The sequence below is a fragment of the Sinocyclocheilus grahami genome, unplaced genomic scaffold (assembly GCF_001515645.1).
Source record: "Sinocyclocheilus grahami isolate Dianchi unplaced genomic scaffold, SAMN03320097.WGS_v1.1 scaffold133.1, whole genome shotgun sequence".
Taxonomy (NCBI): Eukaryota; Metazoa; Chordata; class Actinopteri; order Cypriniformes; family Cyprinidae; genus Sinocyclocheilus; species Sinocyclocheilus grahami.
In genome coordinates, this window is record NW_015505312.1 from 491103 (window position 1) to 503010 (window position 11908).

Below are 11908 nucleotides of genomic sequence, written 5' to 3' on the forward strand. Positions count from 1 at the left end.
GAGTTACATGCATTACATTATTAATGCAGTGCTTTTGGCCCAGAGACATCGTATTACACGACTTCAAACCGTATTACAAAGCGCGGAGTAAATAGCCCCTTTCACACATACAGACTTTACTGGAAAATTACTGGTAAATTGCCGTAAAGAGCTCATGTGTGAACAGGACCTTTTCAAAAATACCGGTAAATTTGTTCCGGCAATTTACTGGTATGAGAAGTTGTAACATTACCAGTAAATTACCGGGAATGTGCTCTGTGGGAACGCAGAATGAAGATTACCAGTGTTATGGATCAACTGGGGATCGTGTTAATTGGGGATGTGTGCGGGCATCATGTGAGCTATTTTACGTCCCATTCCAGCAGATTCTCAAAAGTGACTGCAAAGCTGTAATGAAAAGACTTTGGTACATTCTTAATGTTATTTACCATCTACTGGTATTACTGTCAAAGGGGCTATTGTTTTGCATGCAGTAATGCCAAAGCATATACAAACAAAACAAATAGTGACAGATAAATAGTCAAATAAATAAATACAAATAAAATAGGGTGTTAGTAGTTATTACATTTACATTTAGCAGACACTTTTATCCAAAACGACTTACAAATGAGGACAATGGAAGCGATCAACATCAACAAAAGAGCAATGATATGCAAGCGCTATAACAAGTCTCAGTTAGCTTAACGCACTACACGTAGCATGTTTAAAAGAAAATCATAATAAAAAGAAAACAGATAGAATAGAAAAAGAATAGAGCAAGCTAGTGTTAGAGGCCTTTTTTGCTTTTGTTAATCAGAAGAAGTCAGAATTATAACTGTATAATACATAAAAAGAAAACAAATAGATATAATGCAAAAAGATAAGAGAAGCAAGTGTTAGTTTTTTAAAAAAGAAAACAAGCAGTTAGTAAATAAATATAGTGCAAGTCTAAAAGGGGCATTTTTTTTATATTACTTATATAATAAATCGTAGCACACTTTGATATATATATATACAGTGGGGCAAAAAAGTATTTAGTCAGCCACCAATTGTGACTTTTTTCCCCCACTGTATATATATATATATATATATATATAGATATATAACATTTAATAGATCGCTAGCCTATTTAAAATTCTCTCGTACAATTTACTGAAACCCACAGATGACAGGGACAATAACATGACATCAGGTTAGAAGTATACGAACCTGTGATTTAAAATAGTAATAATGTTCAGATGCTCTAAACTGATATTCACACTGGCGTGACAGCTACTGCACAGCGCGCGCGCTCCCGTCCTCCGTCATTCATTTAACCCGGACGTGAAGCCGCTCCGTAGGAAAATATCAGCTGCGGTAAAACAGCTTACCTTCAGAAAAGGTAAGTTTATAAACGCGAACACACCACAACACTCCAGCTTAAGTCATATATTTCGGTTTTAGCTTTCAATTAGCTTCGCAGGAGTGAAAACGGCGCGTTTAGAGGATCTGTGTCGGTTATATTTGAGCTTGTTTCAGGCTGTTGTTGTGGCGCTAACTAGCTTAGCCTCTTGTTGCGCTTGCCAGCCTTTTTACTTTATGACTCTTATATAACAGCTATGTAACGTGATTTTAGTAAAGCATTTCTGTGTCTTGATAGTGGAACATTTTAACCTACGAATTACTGAGGGTTTGTAGTCAAATTAGTGATGTTTATGACAACTGTCATGTTATAAATGAGCAGACTTGCTCTTCCACCTGCTTCAGAGTGTTGTTTACTTCCTTTTTTGCACTAACGTTAAATGTGTTTTGTTCGGACGTATGTGATGTTAAACGCCCGGTATGCGTTTGAAAGGTGTGTTTTTAGGGTAAGGTGCCCTGTCACATTCACTGCAGTACTCGAGTATTGTTGTAAATGCTTGTAAGTTGTTTTTGGGCAGAGGCCTGGGTATCAGTGACACAGGACTTGCGAAATACTGATCCCGCATTGACTGTGAATGGAAGGATCGTACTGCGCATGCGCCATCTACACCTCCAGCATCCTGCCAGATAGTGGACCGTCGTTTTGCGCATGCGCAGTGCGGCGCTGCAGGGGCGCTCTTTGCCAGAAAATGAGCCGCGTTCATGATCGCGTTCACGCAGACGTTTTGATTGGGTTGCTGCATTGCTGAAATTAGGCACAGCTGACAAGTTTGACTGCCTGGGGGGCTTGTGAAGCGAAACGGTGGTTGTGCCACTCATGGATTGGTTGTGGGGGTGGTTTCAGATCAGCTCTGGGTATTTATTCAGGAAAAATGTTATGTTAAGTTTGTAGGAAGTTAACACTTCACTTTAACACATCAGAGCTGGAAAACCCCTAGTGTTTTACACACACCTGTGACAACTAATATGACTAAGAAATCTGCTCGGTACCACCAAAAACACCTGCTCTGTCACTTTGGGAGTGCAAATGTCCAGCACAGGTGGTGCTTGTCATTTTTGGAGTTTGATAGCTTTTAGTGCATGGCCATTAAATATAAATATTGTGTTAAAGACACACTTCTGTTAAAAAGTTTAGGGTCAAGAAATGTAAAGTTTATTTTTTTTTTCCAGCAAGGATGCATTAAATTAAGTCACTGTAAAGAAATGTGTGTGTGTGTACTAATCAATATATATATATATATATATAAATTAGTACATTTAGTAATTTAAATTGGTAAATTTCAAATAAATCCAGTTTTTAAACTCTAAAGAATTCTACAAAAATGCATGATGGCTTCCCTAAAAAATATTAATCAGCATTTCAGTTCTCAATATTTGATGATAATAATCTTGAGCAGTAAATCAGCATAATAGAATGATATCTGAAGGATCACGTGACCCTGCCTGAAGACTGGAGTATTTGCTGCTGAAAATTTGGCTTTGCTATCACAGAAATAAATTGTTTAAAAGAAGTATTGAAGTGGAAACTTTATTTTGACTTAATATTTCTTCTTTCAGAGACATTTAAATATCTTCTAGACCCCAAACTTTTGAACATTAGTGTACATTAGTTTATGTATGGTAATATGTGACGATGTGATTTAAGCATCAAATCCCTTAGAAATATTGGAAAAAGATGGCATTTTCTGTTCACTTGCATGAAGTTGAGCATTCTTTTTAATTTTTGCTCTTTTGTCAACCCCAGAATCCCTAGTGCAATCCTGCCATGTAACTCCCATAGAGAATGAATTGAAAATGCCCACTCACTTGCTAGTGGCCTCATAAAGTTACAGAGAGCAATTCTCTGAGTGTGTTGGAGAGAGATGGAGACACAGATTGTGTGAAAATGCTCAGCTAATGCAGTTCTGGAGATGCATGTTTTTCTAATCTATCTGATGCCCAGTTCTTAACCCCAGCTATGAAATAATAATGAAACTGAAATAGTGAGTATGCTGCTCTTTTTAAATACGTCAAACTTCTGCCATCTGTTGTTGCACTCACATTCTTTATTTCCATATTTATTCTGGCATTTTAGCATACGTCCTGAAATCAGTCTGACCCACTTCCCATTGTTTTGAGAATTTTAAAGAGCTGTAGTCGGTCTCTCCTTGTCTATGATGTTCATGCGAGTTCTGCATTGTCTGTCTTCTATAAAATAGCACAGTGTAACTTGTATTTGCATCTTTAAATCTATTTTGAATAGTTCTGCAGATTTTTGTCCATTGGGATTAATTTTAGCATCCAAGCTCCTGGCATTTAATTCTAGTATTTAATACAATTTATGATATTAGATTTATTTTTTAAACAGCCTCTCAAATCTCTCCGAATAGTTACATGTAAATTTTGTTTACACTAATAACACTCTTAAATCTGTGGCTGTTATGAGGAATCTGGGGTGTCTCAGCAGGTGTGTCAGAAATGACTAATTCTTTCCCGTAACTATCAGCTGTGTAAAATGGGGCTGATGGAGCGTCTCTGAATAAACTCTTGCATTAGTCGCTGATTAAAGTCCAGCGTAAATGTGATGGTTTCTTTCATTTCAGAGAGATTTACTACCGCAACTCTGGCTTGGCAGTTTCCGCTATTCGAAAATAAAGTAATCCATCAATTAGTCAGCAGCTCCATCAAAGCCAAGATATTACGCACCAAATTGCCTCGAATGATGAACAGTTGTAATTTATGAACAAACCCGAGACCAGGCGGGGGACTGATAAAGAGAGAGATTGCTGTGCTGAAATATTCAGATTGTTATTATAATTTTTTAAAGCTGTTGTTTTTAAATAATCAGTAATGTTAACAGTAGTAAATGGCCTGCTTGGGTGTAATAAACATGGATCGTTATTTGTTTAATAACTCCCTGATAAAGTGTGTGCTTAAAATTTACTCCATGAACAATCACATATTCACAATGTCTGAATCATATGCTAAAAGACAGCTGGTGGTTTTGAAAGAGGAAGTAATATAAAACTTTACAAAATTAAAATTTGCTGACAATTGACTCACCCCCAGGGCAGGGCATCCAAGATGTAGATGGGTTTTTCTTTCTCAGAACAGATTTGGAGAAATGTAGCATTAAATCACTTGCTCACCAATGGATCCTCTGCAGTGAATGGGTGCCGTCAGAATGTCCGTCAGAGTCCAAACACTTTCTGCTTTCTCCAGTTAAAAATCATCTCGTCTGAATCAGTTGAGAAATATGCCCAGATCAAGCACTGTTTACAAGTGAAACATTTAATAACAAATATTTTAGTGGATTTTGATGTGAGAGGACAACTGGGGATGGAGTTTTCACCGGAGGGAAACTTATGTATGTTTAAAAAAAAAAGTTTTATTTAGCTAGAAATTACAGTTTATTTGTTTATTACCAATACTTTATTTATGGACTAGAGTTACGTCGGTTTTCGTTAATTGGCAGATGGAGCTACATTAATGGCAAGGCATTGAGGTATGACTTGTTACTGTATTTCTTGATAAATTGTGGATATTTATATTGCAGTAGCTGTTTGAATGTGAATATTAATGAGTAACTTTCTTCAGGTATTATAGACCTCATTACATTGTACAGTAACATTGTTATAATTGAAAATGGCAGAGGGTTATGGGTAACAGGAAAAAATGCTCTGCACCCGTTACTGTTGCAGTTTACTAATCATGGCCAAATAACTTGTATTTCAGCTGAAGTGGATCTGAAGTTAAATTAAGCTCAGTTTTATTCTGTGTGTGTGTTATTTTCGAGGTTGACTCCTGTAAAATGACACGTGAGATTCGACAATGAATGGTTTATGAAGAGAGGGGCCGGTTCAAGAGTGTGTGTGTGCAAGTTAAAAATATGGGAGTGAAGGCGTCAGGATGTGTGGGTGAGCATAGGCTCATTTTTCACACAGACGGTTTCACTGAGGACACGTAGTGGCGACTGAATTCGTTTACACGAGAGGATGGAAATTGAAATATGGATTGGGGGTCGCAAATGCCTGTGTGAGCTTCCATATAAGGGCTAAAATATTTTCCTGCTCCTCGTCTGAGCGTGCAAGCGTCGGTGTCTGTGCACACATCAGATTGTACTGTGTGCGATTATATTTAGATGTAAAGATCCACAGAACGCTATGAACTTGATCTCAGTGCCTGTCTGGGTGGACTTATTGTGTGCAAATTGTAACCTCAGTAATGAATATTTCCCTCGTTCTTATCATGGAGACATTCTAGTATACAGTTTCTCCCTCTCTCTCCCACGCTCTCCTTGTCTTCTGAATTCTTGTTGCCCTCGTTTGTATATTTATGTAGACATAATACACTAAAAACAAACAGATTGGACTGTAGTTTACCATCTTTTGTAGCATTTTTTCCGCATAACCTCAAGGTTACTTGCATGGAAAGTGTGATGCATTTTTAGCTGTTTTGGCCGTTAAAATTAAAATTGCTGCTGTCATTTATATTTAAATCACCTCTGTTATGATTGTTCAGGACAGGGCAGGTTGGGCAATACTGAATGGACTAGAAATCAGCCAATAAAAAAAAAGGATTGAATTAATAAAACAGACATTATTTGTTATTTTTTATTAATATTTTGTTCCATTTACCTTTAAAAAAAAAAATAAGTTGCATCCCTAATGAAATTCACTTACTCGTCTTTAATTTCCAAGCAGTATGAAGACTGTGTTTGATTTGTTAGATTCTGCAGGATAGTAGCCCTCTAGGATCAAAGCGGCCCATGCCTGATGTATGGTGGATGTTAAGATGACTTTCTGTTTTCTGTGTTTGTGTGAATGAGGATTGCACTTTTTTCAGCTCTAGGGATCATATTAAGATATCATGGCATGAATCGTTTTGTACAGTATCACATGATACTGATGCAGGTTAGTGTAGCTGAAGGTTGAGGGCAGGGTAGAGCTCAGATGAAATCGATAGTTCAGACTTTTAACCTTTTATTTTTTGGCAGGACATTTGTGATGGCCAGAAAAGGAGGGTGCCAGAGGGGAAGCAGGTGGGAGTGTGACTTGGCCGTTGGACTGTTTGGTAGTCAGGCATCTATTGATTGAGATTCTAGCTCACTAACAGCCGCTAATGGTCTAACACGTGCACACACACATGCTCATTTATCAGAGAGTTGTACAAGACATTTAAAGCTGTGTCCAAAAAGGCAGTTGCCTTCCTGTCCAAACAGCCATTGATTTGCCTGGCAGCATTTTTGAATAAAGGCACCAGAATGCATTCCGAGTGTCACGTGTAATGATCTAAAACACACTGAAGTGAGCTTTAGAAATATCCAAGGGAGTATGTAATGACTCCAGTGCTTATTTTATCGGTATAAATTGATTCACATGTTGAAAACAAAAAAAGAAAATTGATGTATAATTAATTTACTACTTTTAACTGCTCCATCAGATGCCATTTTTATTAACCAACCACTTACCCACACACAGGATTGTGGGACATCATAGGCTGCATAGAATATATCTGTGCTAAAAATTGACCAGATGGAGGCATCTAATAGGCAGGATGGATTCAGACATGCCTTGTCAAGCCTAACCCTAACCTCAGTTTATTGTTCAAGTTTCAAACACAACTTAAAACATTTAAGTCTGCAGTGAAAATAGAGGTATGAAAAGCAGGAAAGCATGTATGTGTGCTTTTAAGGCTGGGCTGGGTATCGATTCAGATATCCCGATTCGCAAGCTCTCGATTCGATTCTCTGTTTTATTTTATTACATTCAGTGAATATAGTTTTAATACAAATGCTATTGATATTTCTAAAAAAAATTAAAGTAAACATCAGTTTACAAATAGTGAATTAATAAAAAGAAATTAAGAACCACATGCCTGTATTTTAAACCTGTTCTTTTTTTTTTTTGTATAGAGTCCTTTTTAAACAATTAGTAGGGCTCTATAAAATGTTCTTAATTTTTCTGGTAATCAGATGAAGGCATAAAACATTAATTTAATTTATAATGAAAATTAAACCATTTTATTTTTTTGGCAAACAAAGTGCTGCACAACAGAGGTTTACTTTTAAAATAAAAAATAAAACAGATGTGATTATTCCTTTTAAAAATAAAGATTTATTAATATTTATTAGCAGTAGTAGCATTGAGTCTTCAGACTGCTAAATAGTAATATATTCTGACAAGTTTCTTAACGTTAAACTTTTATTTTGACGGGTTGCCGTGAAGAACTTGCAGCTGCTGTGTATGTGATATGACGGTAGATTTCTCAAATGAAACGGTAAAATGCTAATGAAGTGACTCTCAGAGCAGCTGGAGATGACATTCGTGTTCATATCATCATATAGTGAGATGGCAGAAGCTGAAAACACCACCAGCGTCATCCGCGCTTTAGTATGTGTGTAGTAAACAAAACAGTGCGCCGTGCCATCCACCATTCATTCATTGCGGAAATCATGGCGCCTATGCGTGATATCAAATTCTTCCGCAGATTTATAGTATTACTGTAGCATTTCACCTGAGCATTGCAAATCATGCGCTGAATGAATGACTGGCTTTCTGTTGTAACATCGCGCAAGGTAAATTAGGGTGACATCTAGTGGAGAAAACTAATGATAAGATTCACGTTAATCAGATCTTGTTTTAAATGTGCTGAAATCCCGGAAAAGATCAATTCGTGGCTTTTGAGAATCGATATCGAATCGATGTCATTTAAAAAAACGATTAATCGAAAAATCGATTTATTTGTCCAGCCCTATTTGCTTTAGTAGAATGCTTTAGTGCAGAAAAAGGTGTTTGTGTGTGGCTGTGCTGTATATCTGTCTCTCTCTTTCAACAATCTGGTGTTTTCTCACTTGTGTGGTAATGAGCTTGATGAATATTCATGAGGCAGGGCTGTCGGCAGCATGTAGATCAAGATTCCTGTGAAACTGATGTGCTGGAGTGTATGAAGGTGCAGAATAAATCCATCAGTGACCTCCTGCTTGGTCTTAAAAATGGAGTTTGCTTTTGAGCTTATATATATCTATTATATATAATTGTCTTAATATAATTTAATATAAACTACTATTGTATAAATTATTAATGTTTATATTGTTTTAGCATAATGCTCATGTAGTTATTGCGTCAAAAGGCACAAATTAAATAAAAAAAATTCGTTCTGAATATTATCAGACCAAACATAAAGCTTATATTATTCATAAAAGGGAATATTGGTTTATTGGCGTCTAGTCCTCCTTTTTTTTTCTCCTTCACTATTTTCTGTTCTTCTTGTTGTTTGGTCAGCATTATATGAAACGAAACTTCTGTTAGGTTGAGGCTGTTTTACACTGAAAGCTGTTCAGTAGAGAGCAAGACTGTGTATTGTGCATGTTGATAACGCTCATTTTCTACGTGAAGCTGAAAACACCACCAGCGTCATCCGCGCTTTAGTATGTGTGTAGTAAACAAAACAGTGCGCCGTGCCATCCACCATTCATTCATTGCGGAAATCATGGCGCCTATGCGTGATATCAAATTCTTCCGCAGATTTATAGTATTACTGTAGCATTTCACCTGAGCATTGCAAATCATGCGCTGAATGAATGACTGGCTTTCTGTTGTAACATCGCGCAAGGTAAATTAGGGTGACATCTAGTGGAGAAAACTAATGATAAGATTCACGTTAATCAGATCTTGTTTTAAATGTGCTGAAATCCCGGAAAAGATCAATTCGTGGCTTTTGAGAATCGATATCGAATCGATGTCATTTAAAAAAACGATTAATCGAAAAATCGATTTATTTGTCCAGCCCTATTTGCTTTAGTAGAATGCTTTAGTGCAGAAAAAGGTGTTTGTGTGTGGCTGTGCTGTATATCTGTCTCTCTCTTTCAACAATCTGGTGTTTTCTCACTTGTGTGGTAATGAGCTTGATGAATATTCATGAGGCAGGGCTGTCGGCAGCATGTAGATCAAGATTCCTGTGAAACTGATGTGCTGGAGTGTATGAAGGTGCAGAATAAATCCATCAGTGACCTCCTGCTTGGTCTTAAAAATGGAGTTTGCTTTTGAGCTTATATATATCTATTATATATAATTGTCTTAATATAATTTAATATAAACTACTATTGTATAAATTATTAATGTTTATATTGTTTTAGCATAATGCTCATGTAGTTATTGCGTCAAAAGGCACAAATTAAATCTAAAAAATTCGTTCTGAATATTATCAGACCAAACATAAAGCTTATATTATTCATAAAAGGGAATATTGGTTTATTGGCGTCTAGTCCTCCTTTTTTTTTCTCCTTCACTATTTTCTGTTCTTCTTGTTGTTTGGTCAGCATTATATGAAACGAAACTTCTGTTAGGTTGAGGCTGTTTTACACTGAAAGCTGTTCAGTAGAGAGCAAGACTGTGTATTGTGCATGTTGATAACGCTCATTTTCTACGTTTTTTTCATTTCGTTTGCTTTGTTCTGCTCCACCTGTCTCCTCCTGTCTATCTCTTTCTCCTTTCTCTCCCTCTCTGGATGTCAACTTCTCTCACTCTTTCTCTCCGTGACTTTACTTGTCTAAATACCTGTCTCTCCTCCTCACTTTTTTATCTCTCTCTCTGTCTCCCGCTGTTATGTGTCTAACTGCTCGTTAAGCCATCTGTAAAACCTTTGATCTCAAAGCTTTGCCATTCAGCAGCCAAACAGAAGAGTGTGTGTGTGTGTGTCTGACTTAGGTTTGTTTCACGTGTGTGAGAGATGAACAAACTTCAAGCGTGTATGTATTTAGCGCAGCATCTCTCTTAGAGTTTTGGAAGGAAAATATATTTCAGATATTTCAGTTTTTCTTTTTTATAAATCTGCAAAAATGTCAACAATTCTGTGTTTTTCTGTCAATATGGGGTGCTGTGTGTACATTGAGGAAAAAAAATTAACTTAAAAGATTTTAGCAAATGGCTGCAATATAACAAAGAGTGAAAAATTTAAGGGGGTCTGAATACTTTCCGTACCCACTGTATATCGTGATATAAATTTTGGCCATATCGTCCAGCCCTATGTTTATGACAACTGTCATTAAGTGTCATTCGCTCAGTTATGTCATTTTTAATGCAAATATTACATTATTTGACCTAACCCTAACCTAACACTACGCCTACCCTTTACCCTTAACCATAGCCCATAACAAAGACATCTCAAACAATGTAATCTTTGCATTAAAAATTACATAACTGAGCAGTTGTCATAAACATGCATAAAAAACCTTCATATTCATGACATGTCATGTCATGATTATGTAGGTATCATGTCATGATTATGAAGGTGTCATGTCAGTCTTATGCACACCCTTTCAAGTAAAGTGTAACCGAAAATTGCCCTCAAGAAGTCATTTCAGGGGGTCTTTAAACATTAGTGGAGATGAGTGTCACACCCTACTGTAGATGAGTGTATGTTTGTGTGTATGTGTGTGTCTTAGTGGCTGAAAAGACGTCCTTTCAGTCTCATCTGTTCATCAATGAGAGGGACCACTCAGAGTGGACATGTTTGCTCTCCTTCATCTCACTCTGTCTCTGTGCTGTCCATCCAAACGGGTGGCCTGGGGTCTCGTCTCATCAACACGTCTGCTAGTTTAGAGAGCTGTGCTTCTGATCAAAGCTATGTGTGTCTCTGAGGGCTCTGATGTCATTCTCATCAGGTATGATGTCTGGATGCTTTATAGACCTGCTCAGAATACCTCCTGACAGCCATGCACACATACACACTGATGCCTTTTATAGCGCTTTGTCACCACCTTAGGAGCATAAATCAATTATCAGTAATTAAGTTAGTGTCAAAGTCTTTATCACTCATTCAACCGGACAGTTATTTTTCTTCATCTCTTTTCTTTAGCTTGTAACCTTCTTCAGATGTCAAAGAAAGACCTCTCCTCTAGGGCTGTGACGGTCGCCGTACTGCCACCGGCGGTAGTGCACGTGACGTCACACACTCTATAACAAGCATAATACGAAGTTTTGTATACAAGTGTAATAACAGTAGCGGAACAGTGAACCGTGTCTACACAGGACGCGACACTGCCGCCTCGCAACAGGTCTAGTGTCTACACAGGACATTTGAACTCTGTGTCAGTACCTCATAAATAGAACGAGGCAGTTTACTGTCGGGGATTTGTCATGTCGTGTCGTCCCGCATCCAGTGTAGCATCACTGATTATAATGAGTTTTATAGTATTTTGTCGCGCCGCGCACCCTGTAGACAGGGTGTATTTAACTTTCTTGTTTAAGCTACTTTCTTGTTTAACTGTATAATTTCTTTGATATTTATTTTAGTGTTTTGCAGACTGCGTGTTCAATGACTGAAGTGCTAAAATAAACACGAGCTGACGAGTTAAATCGGGTGTGTTAGATGAGTGAGACAGTGCTGAGCTGCTCCAGGACCGTTTTGAAAACCATTTCAGAGACATGTTCTTAAATATGTGACTCATATAAAATATATTACATGCATGCACGGTTTTAAGGCAGCTTTAATCGCCTTTTTGGTAACTTCATGACTTAACTGACCACGGCATTGCATGCACGTAGTT